General features: G+C 40.5%; 1 protein-coding gene across 19 annotated transcripts in view; it reads left to right on the forward strand.

Moving 5' to 3' along the window:
• CRACD (capping protein inhibiting regulator of actin dynamics) overlaps nucleotides 1–13,724 on the forward strand; it is a 279,581-nt gene that overhangs the window by 27,603 nt on the left and 238,254 nt on the right. For 3 of the 19 annotated variants that reach the window (XM_077848089.1, XM_077848093.1, XM_077848087.1), the window contains exon 3: nucleotides 1,639–1,813. The exons of the other annotated variants lie outside the window; for them this stretch is intronic. The gene's annotated coding sequence lies outside the window, so the exon portion shown is untranslated. The remainder of the gene's footprint in view (nucleotides 1–1,638; nucleotides 1,814–13,724) is intronic. 19 annotated transcript variants of the gene reach the window in all.

Below are 13,724 nucleotides of genomic sequence, written 5' to 3' on the forward strand. Positions count from 1 at the left end.
CCAGGTATCTCCCTCCCCTCTGTGCATATGTCCTTCCCTCTTGATTCCGTGCCTTTAATCCCTTCCACTTTGCCTGCCAGCCCTTCCTCTCTCCCTTTCCGGTTCCTTGCCCATTTCTATGGCTGTAACACCACCTGTGAATTCTTTCCTGACCTACCTAGCCACCCTACTCTCTTCCTTTTTCTTTTTTTAAAGATTTTATTTATTCATTCATGAGAGACATACAGAGCGAGAGAGGCAGACACATAGGCAGAGGGAGAAGCAGGCTCCATGCAGGGAGCCCGATGTGGGACTCGATCCCGGGACTCCAGTATCATGCCCTGGGTCGAAGGTGGTGCTAAACTGCTGGGCCAGCCAGGCAGCCTCCTTCTTTTTTCTAATTCTCTAGAAGAATTCCCAGGGTACTATTTGGCTGCTGCTTAGCTTCTAGTCCCTCTTATGACATTTCCAGCCTGTGTTGCAGGACAGAGCTTGCTGGGTAAATTCTGAGGGAAGCAGCCCAGGGGCTGTGCAGTATGTGTGTATGTGTGTGTATATACAATGTGTGTTTGTGTACCTTTGGGTTCTTGAGAAGAAGAGAACTGTTTTTCTTCTATTTTGTTTGTTTGTTTGTTTTTGGCCTGGCAGCCGCTCTGCAGAAGCCCTGCTAACAGAAGTTGTGTGTTGTGTCTGGCATGGCCTGTGGGACATTTTGCTCTCAATTATTACCTTGTAGAAAGTCCTTGTAAGGCTTTAAAAGTTAGATCCCTTTCATAGTATTTGAATTGAAATAGCTAGTGTCATAGCCCTATTTGAACTTCTAAGAATCAAAGAGGTTACTTCTTTTGGTAAGGCTCTTATTCTCCTAAATTTTTTGCACTAGGATAAACTTAGGGTAATCCAGGAAAAGAAAACTCGATTTCTCACAGGAAGATACTGATAATGGTAATGTGTGCCCACAGTAACCAATGTCTTCAGTTGGATGCTTTTTTGCTTCAGGGGCAGACAAATGAATACCAGAGTTTCCTTGGTGACAGTAATGACAGATCAGTCATCTTGTATTTACCTTCCTCCTCTAAAATTGTGTTTGCCTTGTCAATATATGATCTAAGTTGTTTTCCTCTACCTTAATATGTTGTGATTGTAGCGATTACTTTAAGTGCAGGTTGCATTTCTTCCTTTAACTCTGAACAAGTTTCAGGATTGGAATATTTGGGTCCAGATAAAGTATGAACTCTGGCTAAGGTACATAGTGTAAGAAACATAAATTCTGTTTCTGTTTATACTTTCAGTCTCATAAATCATTTTTTTTTACATTTTTAAAATATAAATTCAATTTGCCAACATATAGTATAACACCCAGTGCTTATCCCTCCTAGGGTGCTCAAGTGCCCTCCTAGGTGCTCGTCACCCAGTTACCCCATCCCCCCTCCCTACCTCCCCTTCTGCAACCATTTGTTTGTTTCCCAGAGTTAGGAGTCTCTCATGGTTTGTCTCCCTTTCTAATTTTTCCCACTCATTTTCTTTTGTATTCCCTTTCATCATTTCTGATATTCCCCGTATGAGTGAAACCATATGATGATTGTCCTACTCCGAATGACTTACTCAGCATAATACCCTCCAGTTCCATCCACTTTTTTTTTTTTTTTTTAATGATAGTCACAGAGAGAGAGAGAGAGGCAGAGACACAGGCAGAGGGAGAAGCAGGCTCCATGCACCGGGAGCCCGACGTGGGACTCGATCCCGGGTCCCCAGGATTGCGCCCTGGGCCAAAGGCAGGCGCCAAACCGCTGCACCACCCAGGGATCCCCTTCCATCCACTTTGAAGCAAATGGTGCGTATTTGTCTTTTCTGATGGTTGAGTAATATTCAGCCATCTGATGTGTATATATAGACCACATCTTCTTTATCCATTCAACTGTCAGAGGACACTGAGGCTCCTTCCACAGTTTGGCTATTGTGGACATTGCTGCTATGAACATTGGGGTGCAGGTGTTTCACTACATTTCACTACTACAATTGCTGAGTCATCGGTAGCTCTATTTTTAACTTCTTGAGGAACCTCCACACAGTTTTCCAGAGTAGCTCTACTAGTTCACATTCCCACCAACAGTGCAAGAGGGTTCCCCTTTCTCCACATCCTCTCCAACATTTGTTGTTTCCTGTCTTGTTAATTTTTGCCATTCTCACTGGTATGAGGTGATATTTCATTGTGGTTTTGATTTGTATTTCCCTGATGGCAAGTGATGTAGAGCATTTTTTCATGGGCTTGTTGGCCATGTGTATGTCTTCTTTGGAGAAATGGCTGTTCCTGTCTACTGCCCATTTCATGACTGGATTGTTTGTTTCTTGGGTGTTGAGTGTTTGATAAATTCTTTATAGATCTTGGATGCTAGCCCTTTATCTGATATGTCATTTGCAGATATCTTCTGTAGGTTGTCTTTTAGTTTTGTTGACTGTTTCTTTCGCTGAGCAGAAGCTTTTTATCTTGATGAAGTCCCAATAGTTCTTAGTGCTTTTGTTTCCCTTGACTTCATAGATGTATCTTGCAAGTTGCTGTGGCCAAGTTCAAAAAGGTTGTTGCCTGTGTTCTCCTCTAGGATTTTGATGGATTCTTGTCTCACATTTAGACCTTTCAACTATTTTGAGTGTATCTTTGTGTATGGTGTAAGAGAATGGTCCAATTTCATTCTTCTACATGTGGCTGTCCAATTTTCCCAACACCATTTATTGAGGAGACTGTCCTTTTTCCAGTGGATATTCTTTCCTGCTTTGTTGAATGTCCATTGACCATAGAGGATTATTCACCATGACCAAGTGGGATTTATCCCCGGGATGCAAGGGTGCTTCAACACTTGTAAAAACAATCAACATGATATGTCAATCACATCAATAAGAGAAAATAAAAACAAGAGCCATATGATCCTCTCAATAGATGCAGAGAAAGCATTTGACAAAATACAGCATCCATCCCTGATTAAAACTCTTCAAAGTGTAGGGATAGAGGGAACATTCCTCAATATCTTAAAAGCCATTTATGAAAAGCCTACAGTGAATATCATTCTCAATGGGGAAACACTGAGAGCCTTTCCCGTAAGATCAGGAACATGACAGAGATGTCCACTCTCACCACTGCTATTCAACATATTACTAGGAGTCCCAGCCTCAGCAATCAGACAACAAAAAGAAATAAAAGGCATTCACATTGGCCCAAAAAAAGTCAAACTCCCCCTCTTCACAGATGACATGATGCTGAATATAGAAAACCCAAAAGGATTCCACCCCAAGATTGCTAGAACTCATACAACGATTCAGCAATGTGGCAGGATACAAAATCAATGCACAGAAATCAGTGGCATTTCTATACACTAACAATGAGACTGAAGAAAGAGAAATTAAGGAGTCAGTCCCATTTACAATTGCACCCAAAAGCATAAGATACCTAGGAATAAACCTAACCAAAGAGGTAAAGAATCTATACCCTAAAAACTACAGAACACTTCTGAAAGAAATTGAGGAAGACGTAAAGAGATGGAAAAACATTCCATGCTCATGGATTGGAAAATAAATATTGTGAAAATGTCAATGTTACCCAGGGCAATTTATACATTCAGTGCAATCCCTGTCAAAATACCATGGAGTTTCTTCACAGAGTTGAAACAAATAATCTTAAGACTTGTATGGAATCAGAAAAGACCTTGAATAGCCAGAGGAATATTGAAAAAGAAAACCAATGCCAGGGTCATCACTGGAATTCAACCTGTATTACAAAGCTGTGAACATCAGCGCAGTATGGCACAGAAACAGACACGTAGATTAATGGAACAGAAAAGAGAACCCAGAAATGGACGCTCATAAATCATTTTTAAAAAGATTTTATTTATTTACTTGATAGAACATGAGCAGGGGGAGGGGCAAAAGGAGACGGAGAAGCTGACTCCCCACTGAGCAAGAAGCCCAACATAGGGCTTGATCCCAGGACCCTGAGATCATGACCCAAGCCAAAGGCAGATGCTTAACCCTCTAGGCCACCCAGGTACCACCCCTCCACCATATATCATTTTTATTTAAGGCTTTCTATGTTGCCTTAAAGGTGTTCCATAAAGGTGTTCATTTAAACTCTGAGTAAATGAGTGGATATGTTCTATTTGATAGCATAGCACAGTTGTATTCCCTTGTAGTTTATAACTTGAAGGTAATTCATTTGAAGTTGTTGACATTAATGAAAGATAGTTTATGGAAATAGAGACTTATTTGCTTTAATATAAGTCTTGCTTCATGTATGGTAACAAGGGCGGAGAAGAAAATTCGCTTATGTTCCACCATGTCATTTCTACTTTTTTTCCTTTTAAATAAAAAAATCCCTAGCTTTTAAAGATTCAATTCATATACTATAACATTCACTCTCTTATTTTTTATTTCTTACAATTTTTTGGAGGGGAAAGAGACAGAACATGGGATGTGGGAGGGGGGAGACAGAAGGACAAAGAGAATCTTTTTTTAAAAATTTTTTTTAAATTTTCATTTATTTATGATAGGCACAGAGAGAGAGAGAGAGAGAGGGGCAGAGATTTTTAAAATTTTTTTTTAAATTTTCATTTATTTATGATAGGCACAGAGAGAGAGAGAGAGAGAGAGAGAGGCAGAGACACAGGCAGAGGGAGAAGCAGGCTCCACGCACCGGGAGCCCGACATGGGATTCAATCCCAGGTCCCCAGGATCGCGCCCTGGGCCAAAGGCAGGCGCAAAACCGCTGCGCCACCCAGGGATCCCAACAAAGAGAATCTTAAGCAGGCTCCATGCCCAGCACAGAGCCTGACATGGGCTTAATCTCAAACCCTGAGATCATGACCTGAGCCAAAACTGAAAATCGAGCCACCCAGACACCCCTAATATTCACCCTTTTAAAGAGCACAATTTGGTGGTTTTCAGTGTGTACACAGGATTGTCTAGTTATTACTATTATCTTATTCCAGACTATCTTCATCACTCCAAGGAGAAACTTTTGGCAGTCATTCCTTGTTACGCTGTCCCTGCAGCCCGTGGTAGCCACTAGTTTACCTTTTTTAATTTTTATTATTTTTTATTTTTTTAATTCATTCATGAGGACCAGAGAGAGGGAGAGAGAAAGAGAGAGAGAGACAGGCAGAGGGAGAAGCAGGCTCCATGCAGGGAGACCGACGTGGGACCTGATCCTGGGACTCCAGGATCATGCCCTGGGCTGAAGGTGGGTGCCAAACCGCTGAGCCACCCAGGGATCCCTTAGTTTACTTTTTATCTCTATGGTTTTACCTATTCTGGTGCTCGCTTCGGCAGCACATATACTAAAATTGGTTTTACCTATTCTGGGCATTTCATACAAATGGAATCATACAATATGTTTTTTTTTTTTTTTTGTGACCACTGTTCTCTTTCACTTAGCATATTATTTTTAAGGTTTATCCACATTGTAGCATATATCAGTGCTCTGTTCTGTTTCCTTGCTGAATACTATTCCATCATGAGGATGTATCATATTGTATCGATCTGTTCATCAGTTGATAGATGTTTGAGTTGTTTCCACTTTCTAGCTATTACAAATAAAGATGCAGTGAACATTTGTGTACAAGTTTTTGTATGGGCATATGTTTTCTGTCTAGGAGATATTCCTGAGAGTCAGTTCCTGGACCATGTGATTCATCCTGTTTAATGTTTTGAGGAACCACCTGACTTTTTTCCATAGTGGCTATATACCATTTTTTATTCTCACTAGTGGTACATGAGGGTTCTGATTTCTCCATATTCTTGTTCACACTAATTAGTATTGGTCTTTTTTTTTTTTTTAAAGATTTTATTTATTTATTCATGAGAGATAAGAGAGAGAGGCAGAGACCTAGGTGGAGGGAGAAGCAGGCTTCCTGCAGGAGAGAAATGTCTATGGAGATTCTTTAGTAATTTTATATTTGGTTTTTCAAAAATTGTTTTGTAAGAATTCTTTAGTCCTTTGTGTTTTTTTTTTTAAAGACTTTCTTTATTTATTCATAGAGACAGAGAGAGAGGCAGAGACACAGGCAGAGGGAGAAGCAGGCATCATACAGAGAGCCCGACGCGGGACTTGATCCAAGGTCTCCAGGATCACGCCCCAGGCTGCAGGCGGCGCTAAACCGCTGCACCACCGGGGCTGCCCCTTCTTTAGTTCTTTGACAGATGATTTGCAAATATTTTCTTCTGTGGTGTAGGTTGTCTTCTCACTCTCCTGATGGTGTCCTTTGAAGCACAGAAGTTTTACATTGTGATATAGTTCAGTTTATTTTTTCTTTTGTCATTTGTACTTTTGGTGTCAGAGTTATGAAGGCATTGCCTAATTGTGGTCACAAAGATTTGTTCCTGTGTTTTCTCCCAAGAACTATATAGCTTTAGCTTTTACACTTAGGTGTTTGATCCACTTTAGTTAATTTTTGTGTATGATAGAAGGTAGAGCTTCAACTTCAGTCTTTTACATGTGGATATGCAGTTGTCTGGCACCATTTGTTGAAAAGACTATTCTTTTCCTCAGTGAATTGTCTTGACATTCTTGTTGAAAATCAATTGACCATAAAGGTGAGAGTTTATTTTTGGACTGTCAATTCCATTCCATTGTTCTGTGTTTATTCTTATGCCAGTGCCACGAAGTCTTGATTGATGTGGCTTTATTCTTCTTCTTTTAATACTCACATTACAAAAATGGGCATTTATATTGTATACAGTGGTGTTGTCTTTTATTGGATTAGGTAACACAGCTTGTGGGAAAGGCACAGAACAAACATAGGAGCTATTATCCTTGCAAATCCTTAGGAAGGTGCACCATTGGACATCACCATTTTTCATTGGTTCAAAATAGGAAGTTTTTCACCTATTTCCTTAGTTGAGCACCAGCTGAAGGACTTGGCTTCTATTAAGGGGGTCTGCTATTTGAAGAATACTTACTTTTAAGTGCACCTAGCTGACACAGTTGGTTAAGCATCTGACTTGATGTTAGCTCAAGTCATGGTCTCAGGCTTGTGAGATTGAGCCCCTTGTTGGGCTCCTAGCTCAGCAGGGAGTCTGCTGGAGATTCTCTCTCTCCCTCTCTCTCTGTCCCTCCTCCTGCTCGCTTGTGCACTCTCTCTCTCATCTTAAAAAAAGATTTGTTTGCAATTTGCAATGAAAGATTCATTTTTTTTCTTAAAAAAAATTTGCAAATCATCTGTCAAGGGATTTGTATCTAGAATAAAGAACTCTTAAAAACAATTTTTGAAAATTATTTACCTTTAAACACTAGAGTTTCTGTACATATAGAAATTGAGTCCAAAGCAGGTTCCTATCTCCTTTCTTAAGCCCTCACTGTACATATATACTCACGGACTGGATGGCTGAAGTGCTGACATTACTCATGTCAGTTGTTCCTTTCCCCGCCTTCTATTCTCTTTTGCCTTCTGCCTCTACTTCCCTCTCTTCCTTCCCTTTTCTTCTTTCTCTTTCCTCCTCTTCTCTTCTCCCTTCTCCTTTCTCTCAGTCTACGTTGCTGAGTGGCTGTATCTTCATGTGGCCGTGATGTGACTTATCCAAATTAAAATCTACACAAAATGAGCCAACTCTGTCTCTTACAGTTTTGATTTTCGCAGTTAAAGTAACTTTGGCAAGCAGTCAAACTTTAGGCTGTAGTAAATACTTTTAAGGGTTTCAGCTGCTGGTGGCCGGGCAGCAGAAGTAATGTTTTAACTATCTACTACTCGGGCAGCCTGGGGCAGCCTGGGTGGCTCGGCGGTTTAGCGCCGCTTTCGGCCTGGGGCGTGATCCTGGGGACCTGGGATCGAGTCCCATGTTGGACTCCCTGCATGGAGCCTGCTTTTCCCTCTGCCTGTGTCTCTGCCTCTCTCTCTGCCTCTCTCTCTCTCTCTCTGTATGTCTCTCATTAATAAATAAATAAAATCTTAAAAAAATATCTACTTTTTTTTTTTTTAAAGATTTTATTTTTAAGTAATCTCTGCACCCAGCATGGGACTTGAACTCATAACCCCGAGATCAAGAACCTACCTACTGAGCCAGCCAGGTGCCCCAACTATCTAGTGCTCTTAAATATATATATGTGCTGCCAAAGTGAGCACATAGTGCTCTTAAATAAATAAGTCTTCGGACTTGTTTTTTTTTAGTCCTCGGACTTGTATACACAAAATTAGCCAGTGAGGAATTGTCTGCCCTTCTCTCATCCCACCCACTTCTCTCAGTCTGCCTTTTGGTGACTTCTTTCCTAGTGAATGACCTTGTTCATATATCTTGATTTCACTGAGATGAGGCTCTTTTGAGAGGGGTAGGGTGGGGGGCAGGAGAGTACACAGTGTGACCTCTCAATGCAGCCCTTAGGAACAACTATTAAGCAGTTTTCCATACCTTTAACATTTTTTCTAGAGTTTAATTCCATTTTGTCAGTATTTATTGCGCCAGCATCAGATTACCAAGATCTTCAGGACACTGACCAATGGGAGATGGAAGAACAAATAGAGAATCAAAACAAACAGTATGGAGATACTTCAAAGAGTTAAAAATAGAGCTACCATATGTCCCAGCAATTGCACTACTTGGTATTTACCCAGAAGATACAAACATAGTGATCTGAAGGGGCACATGCACCCCAATGTTTATAGCAGCAAAGTCCACAGTAGCCAGACTATGGAAGGAGCCCAGAAGTCTATCGACAAATGAATGGATAAAGAAGATGTGGTATATATATATATATATGTAATATGTACAATGGAGTATTACTTGCCATCAGAAAGAATAAAATCTTGCCATTTGCAGTGATGTGGATAGAACTAGAGGATGTTATACTAAGTGATCTAAGTCAGTCAGAGAAAGACAAATACTATGATTTCACTCATATGTGGAATTTAAGGAAACATAGACCTAGGGGAAGAGAAGGAAAAATAATAAAAACAGGGAGGCAAACTGTATGAGAATCTTATGTATAGGGAATGAACTGAGGTTACTGGAAGGGAGGTGAGTGGGGGGTGGTGATGAGCATTAAGGAGGAGGGCACTTGATGTTAGGAGCACCGGATATTTTTTTTTTTTAATTTTTATTTATTTATGATAGTTACACAGAGAGAGAGAGAGAGAGAAAGGCAGAGACATAGGCAGAGGGAGAAGCAGGCTCCACGCACTGGGAGCCCGACGTGGGACTCGATCCCGGGTCTCCAAGATCGCGCCCTGGGCCAAAGGCAGGCGCTAAACCACTGCGCCACCCAGGGATCCCAGGAGCACCGGATATTATATGCAGCTAATGAATCACTAAATTCTAACCCTGAAATTAATAATACACTATATGCTAACTAACTTGAATTTAAATAAAATCTAAAAAAAAAAATAGTTTGCTATTTTCCTGATTAAAGAGTATAACTTAATCATTGTAAAAAATGTATGAAACTCAGAAAAAGTGTTAACAGAAAAGTAAAACATACATTCTCAGTGAAGGTGATGTTGCCCCCAAGGGGACAAAAATTGTTTTCTTTGGGGGCAGCTAAAATTTTAGATATAACGAATATTTAAATTTTATGAGGGAAGGATGATTAGGAGAAAATGTCTAAAAAAGGCTCATTGGTTGGGGGGGGGGTGCTTCCTCCTCAAATTCATATGTTGAAGTCCTAACCTCTAATATCTCAGAATGTTAACTGTATTTGGATATAGAGCCTTGTAGAGGTAATTAGGGCAAAAATGAAGTCCTTAGGAGGGCTCCTAATTCAGTACGACTGGTGTCTTTATTAGAAGTGACTAGAACAAAGACAAAAGGAAAGACCATGTGAAGGCACTAGTCTTCAGTTAATTGTATGCTCCACGTGAGCTGAGGGCTCTTTTATTCATTGTTTGGTTTTATAATCTTACTAAGGGCCATTCACAAAGGAATTTACCCTTCCATTTCAATACCCAATTTGAACTTTAAAATTGCTCTATATGGTTATTAGGTATTAAGATTCCTATTATGTAGATGCCTCTGGGCCTTTATCATATTGTTCCCTCTGCCTAGAAAGACCCTTCCTTACACCTACCCCTTTTCTCTGTTAAAATCTTTCGGGACCTACCTTCCTCCAGGAATCTTTCCTTGACCCTCCAACATGTGTCCTTAGCACTCAGTATTTCCTACGATGGTGCCAACCATACTGTGCTGTGGTTGCCTATTTATTATCTATTTCTTCTACCAGACTGGCAGTACTGTGAGTCGGGACTCTGCCTTTTATCACTGTATTCCCAGCATCTAGCAGAATGCCAGGATATTTTGTTGATTGATGAATCAGATCATAGAGCTAATAAACTTGAACTTAGTTTAGCATCTAAATTCAGTTCTTTCTCAATTATACCATGCTGCAGCTCTAATAATTCATCTGAGTTATTTGTATAATGAATGGGTGTGGTTTTATCTCTGAATACAGAAGAATGCTGGTGGGTTCTGCCCTCTGCACCATGCTGGAGGCCTCTTTCATATTCTGACGTGGGCGTGTGCGTGCATACACGTGTGTGTGTGTGTCTGTGTGTGTAATGGGTGTGAAGTATACCTTGATTCATTTCCCACAGGATTTTATGTTACCTACCACAGTGAGAAAGCCTCTTGGAAGTCCTTTTCTAGTTTTTCAGTAACTTCTTATTAGAGATTGTGATGCAAGCAGACTCCTTTCTTGAAACTAACAGTTGCTGAAGATGGGTACTGGACACTATGGTATTACAGGAAGTTAACAAAGATGAATCCAAATTATATGTACACCTGGATCTTAGTTGTTTCATTTCTTTTTTTTTTTGCATAGACTTGGATGGTATCAAGTCCTGGGATACAAGGGTAAATAAGAAAGATCTCCACTCACATGGAACATACAATTTATTGAAGACTAGTTATGAAAACAGATGAATTCTATTGCAGTGGGGTAGTGCTGTAGCAGAGATAGGGACAGAATGTTGTGAGGCCTGATGAGCTCGGCAGCTGCTCTTCCTGGCGGTATTTTGGGAAGTCATCATATATGAGCTGTTTTTTTTTTTTTTAAGATTTATTTTTATTTATGATAGACATAGAGAGAGGCAGAGACACAGGCAGAGGGAGAAGCAGGCTCCATGCCGGGAGCCCGACGCAGGACTCGACCCTGGGACTCCAGGATCGCGCCCTGGGCCAAAGGCAGGCGCCAAACTGCTGAGCCACCCAGGGATCCTCTGAGCTGGGTTGTGAAAGGAGAGTAGGAATTTGTCAGATCAAAAGGAGAAAGAAATATACGAAGGCACTAATCTATGGAAAGTTCCGGTCTAAAAATAAATATATATTTAGTAGAGTAGAAAAAGGAATATCTCCAAGTCAGTAGTTGGTGTTTCATGGTTGTGGAGTTATGAGTAGGTTTCTATCTTTCTTTTTCAGAATTAGTTTTAATGTTGTTGTTCTATTGTTTTTATAACAAAATGAAATAGGAGCCTATGATTATTGTAGCAGAGTATTAGAATGAGTTAGTTTATTTCTTATTGCTTGTATTTGTACTTAATTTTTAACATCCAGATTAATAAACTAGTAATACCCAATTGACTACATTTTATTAGGTTTTTAGGAGAGGGTGTAGAACAGGATAGCGTTTTGTTCCTTTTTTGATAAACAGAACCCAAGTTTCCTTTCCCCTTGAGTTTCCATTGACTGGGTCTGGGAGGCCAGGATAAGCCTGGTTGGGGGTGGGGGCAGGGTTACCTTTTTTGGCAGTATATGAGGAAAAGGTGTCTATAGCCTTGTTGAGCAGAGGGTTTACTTTGGATACAATTAGAGCGTGTTCAACCTAGAAGGTGAGACAGAAAAGTCTGGCTGGGAGGGATCTGGGAAAGAGCAGATAATTTTAGTTACAAGGGAGGAATCCACAGATGGAACTTCCAGAGGCACTGCAGGTCCAGAGAATGGAGTGAGAAACACTGAGCAGGTGAAGTCAGGCTGTACAGGAAACGAAGTCTGCAGACACTTGGCTGGTGATGGAAGGTTCTTTTATGTGCAGTCCAGCAAGTCTTGCCAGGGCAGGGGAAGCCATTTACAGGTATTGCGCCAGATCCAACTCCAGGCTCTGGAGGTTTTCCCAAAGCAACTTTAGAGTGAGGCTGGGTAGACCTCTCTTCAGTTTACTGATGATTATAGCAGACTTGAAAGGTATATATTAAAGATGTCTCTTTTCTGATTTTATTTGTGGAAGGAGGCTTTTAAAATTATTTTATTTATTTGTTTAAAGATTTTATTTATTCATGAGAGACACAGAGAGAGAGAGAGAGACATAGGCAGAGGAAGACGTGGGCTCCCCATGGGGAGCCTGATGCGGCACTCCATCCCAGAACCCCGGGATCACTCCCTGAACAGAAGGCAGATGATCAACCACGGAGCCACCCAGGCATCCCAAAGCACTGTTTTGTAATGACTTATAATTGGTGTTATTAGGTAAGTATTTAATGTTTTAAAATACCTTTCATGGGCAGCCTGAGTGGTTCAGCGATTTAGTGCCGCCTTCAGCCCAGGGCCTGATCCTGGAGACCCGGGATTGAGTCCCGTGTCAGGTTCCCTGAATAAGGCCTGCTTCTCCCTCTGCCTGCGCCTGTGCCTCTCTCTCTGTCTCTCATGAATAAATAAAATCTTAAAATAAATTAAAATACCTTTCATAACTACATTAAAAGAAATGATAGTAAAAACAGGAAGGAATTACCTCCAAGTGGTAGTATTTGCTAGACATATGACCATTCATCTGGCCCAAAATACTGTTTTTTAATATTTTTTCTTAAATTTAAATTCAATTTGTTAACATATATGCTCATCACATCGTGTGCTCTTAATGCCCATCACCCAGTTATCCCTCAGATATAGTTTAAGCAATTCTAAATCATACATTATTTGTAGGCAGCAAAGTACATTGGATCTGATATTAAACTGCAGCAGATTTTTACTTGTCTTAAGGACTTGCTATGGTATAAGTCCAAAGATCTATGTCACCTCTGCCTAAGAAGTCTTACACAATTTTTAATTTTTTTTTGCAGTGTTACTACAATGCACGCATGTTACTACATGGATGATTAAAGATTCTTGTTTATTAGATACTCTCTGATTATAAACTGTAGAGTGGCTCCTGCTTTCATAGAACCTCTTTTGAACTTGAGTATGGTGCATGCTGTGGTAGATGGTGTTTTCTAGATGAGGTAGTTAGAAAATAGAGGCCCTTCTCTCATCAGATAGTTTCAGTAGCAAAGTCAAAGTGATAAGACTTAAAATATTTACTACCTTTTTTTTTTTTTTTTTTTTACTTTTAAGCAGGCTCCTTGCTAGGCATGGAGCCCAATGTGGGGCTTGAACTCATGATTCTGAGATCAAGACCTGAGCTGAGATCAAGAGTTGGATGCCCAACCCATGGAGGCCACCCAGGAACCCCAGGAATGCTCAGTTGGTTAAGCGTCTGACTCTTGATTTCAGCTCAGATCATAATCTCACGGTTGTGAGATCAAGCCCTGCCTCAAGGTCTGTACAAGACGTGGAACCTGCTTTAGTTTTTCTTTCCCTCTTCATCTGTTTCCCCCTTCCTCTCTCTAAATAATAAAAAATTTTAGAAAGCACCCATCCTTTAGTGGTCAGTAACCAGCACACCACCCCTTTTTAAAATTTTTTAAAAAGATTTTATTTATTTATTCATGAGATACACAGAAAGAGGGAGAGAGAGGCAGAGACACAGGCAGAGGGAGAAGCAAACTCCATTCAGGGAGCCCAATGTG

Source organism: Canis aureus, chromosome 14 (genome assembly GCF_053574225.1).
Source record: "Canis aureus isolate CA01 chromosome 14, VMU_Caureus_v.1.0, whole genome shotgun sequence".
NCBI lineage: Eukaryota > Metazoa > Chordata > Mammalia > Carnivora > Canidae > Canis > Canis aureus.